Genomic DNA, 2,971 nt, shown 5'->3' on the forward strand with positions numbered 1-2,971 from the left:
CACTTGTCTGTCTGCCTTTACTCTTCCTGGGTACAGATAAAATTTTGCCTTTAATAATGACAACAATGTGAGCTCGTTTACATACCTGAAAATCTCCTAGTACTAAGACAATTGTCTCATTTGATCCTCAAAATTCTAGGTGCAAAAAGAGGAGAGTCCTATGACATTTTTTTTCCTTTCTCAAGTTAATGATGGTAAAGATGAGATTAGAGGTCAGTGACTTAATTGAGATCTAACTGATCTCAAATTCAGACTTTCTAGTGGGTTCCACATAGTTTGCTCTACAAACTGGACTATGTGTAGCTCAATGGAAATGCTTGACTCTCCTGTGTCTAGTGAACTATTTCAAACTCTAACAGTGCATAACCATGCTGTCTTAACTATAATGCATGCCTGAATTCACTTATCAATGTTTCTTGAATCCCAATGAGTACTAGATAGGCACTGTGCAAGGTACTAAGTATCCAGTGAAGAGAAGAAACCTGGTCCTTGTCCTCTTCTAGCTTGTTCACTGGGGAAGAACATGACTTCAGTTTTATCTTAAAATAATTTGCTAAGATCATCACCCACAAAAGGATGACCCTTGCAACTGGAGGTTTTTAGGCAAAGTCTTTAAGAATGAAACCACTCCTTTTTTAAAAGTACAAAGAGTGCACTCTTCATCCACCTCTCATGAAGACTTGAGAACCTGCCACCTGTAAAGCAGGAACTGGTTCCTCACCAACTATAGAATCTGCTAGTCTGGGATTTAGCTTCCCAGCCTCAACAACTATGAGAAATACATTTCTGTTCTTGATGAGCCACTCTGAAAATAGGATGTTATTTTGACACCTAAGTAGCCCAAGAGGTAAACTAACAACTGATAAACTAAGAATTACAGGAGAATTTGGGTATTCTATTATAAATTTATTAAATGAAAATCCCTGAATGATTGAAAAGGAAATAAAGGGAATTTATTTATTTATTTAGTGTGTGTGTGTGTGTGTGTGTGTGTGTGTGTGTGAGAGAGAGAGAGAGAGAGAGAGAGAGAGAGAGAGAGAGAGAGAGTGTGTATTTGGGCTAAGAGTAGAAAAGGGAACTCAGTTGGAGGGAGGATACCTGTGAGAAGGATGAACGTGTGCATATGCTCTGAATGTTTAACACCTTCCAGGAACTAAAGAAAGAACTAGAAAAAAGTCAAGGTAACTGCATCTTCCAACACCACTGGGGAGAATTTGGGGAGCATGCAAAGGAAGAGTTTTGTAACCACCATGATATACCAGACTTGACCACAAGGGTAGCAAGAGATTATTTGCAGTAGGGCAAAATACAAAGTCTAGGAGGCTCTTGTACCAGTCCCTGTGAAAGTTAATGAGGCTTAGACTGAATCAGCAGAGAGGGTCATGATAAGAAATGCAGGCTTAAGACACATTGCAAGTACAAATGAACAGACTTCAGATGGAGTCTGAAAGACGGGAACCAAGGCCAGCTGGCTTCTCTGGGTACCAGTCATGGCATTCCAACCCAACGGATGTTTTCCTGGCTGCTGCATTCATGGTCAAGCCCTCATGTATGCATAACTTGAGATAATGAGATTCATGTTCCAGTCTTATTGACATATCATTTCTTATTCTAGGCAGTAGCAACCTGGTGGTATTTTTAACAGGAATTTATTCTTCTCATATTCATATTGAGATTATGTTAGCGCACATAAAAGTGTATTTATACATCTGAAAGTGAGGGAGAAAACTGGGGTTTTAACAACTATCTATGGAACAGCACAGATGTGATTTTTTTGGTAGTTACTGCGAATGGAGAAGAGACATTCCCGCCCTGAAGACACAGAAGACGAGTCTAATTCCTCCATCTTTTATAGATCCTTTCAAAAATAAAGATGTTAAAGACAAAAAGAAAACACAGTTGAACTAAAAGCCCTCCAGTCTCGCCATTGACTGTCATATGTACTTCATATTTTCTACTCTGTGATGTGTGCTAAAATGACATTCATTTGTTATGGGACAATGCTAGAAATAGCTAACAACTACAGTTATTGAAATGTGTGTCCTTTAAAGTCTACATGTGGCTTAAGTGTATATTGTGTGTGTGTGTGTGTGTGTGTGTGTGTGTGTGTGTGTGTGTGTGTGTGTCTGTGTCTGTGTCCCTTTTCACTGGGAGGCTGAAAGTCCTTGGGTGTTTTTATGTACTCGTGCATTTAATTTTCCAGAAACCTACTTTTCCAAGGGTTTAAGGTGACATCGAAGGCATCACTCGGACATCTTGATTACTTAGCATTCTATAGAATGTCTGGTTTGGGGCTTCAGTGGAATCGAGAGCACTGTGTGTTAATGAAGGGTTGTGCCACAACAGAGGGCACTGCACCCCTATTCCTCTTATTATTCCAGGTCTGGTCCAAGCACCACATTCATCTGATGTAAGCAATTGCCTGCATACCAGGTCATATGAACTCTGCCCTCTGTTTACAACTCTTGCTGGGATAGCCAGCTACCCAGGGACTAAAGATCTCCAGTAAGACTTGAAGGGAACAATACCTCCCTACACTGCTTGGAGGAGGAGGACATCAATCTCATAAGACTTTTGAGATTTGAAACAGCTACCTTTCCCAGCTAGGTGCAAACAAGCTTCTGCAAGCATGCACCAGCTAAATTGAGATTCCTCACAAGACCTGCTTAATATTCCACATAGCACAGCACTACTCTTTAGACACAAATAATATCCCATATGCAAATAGAAAACACTGTCAAAGAGTAATGGGGTTTGCCCAAGGTGGCCTCAAAGCCAGTAAACAGTTTCATTACACCATATATCAGCCACCTTACAAAACAAATAACCCCCTACCCCTGTGGCAAATATGAAGACTGGACTTAGCCAGAGGTGGTGATCGTGGTGACATCTGCCATACAGTCCTTCAGAATTACAGTTGGAGAAGCACTATATGAGGCCTAATCTAAAGTCAATATCTATGGCCCCTAAC

This window comes from Rattus norvegicus, chromosome 1, assembly GCF_021556685.1.
Source record: "Rattus norvegicus strain SHRSP/BbbUtx chromosome 1, alternate assembly SHRSP_T2T, whole genome shotgun sequence".
NCBI lineage: Eukaryota > Metazoa > Chordata > Mammalia > Rodentia > Muridae > Rattus > Rattus norvegicus.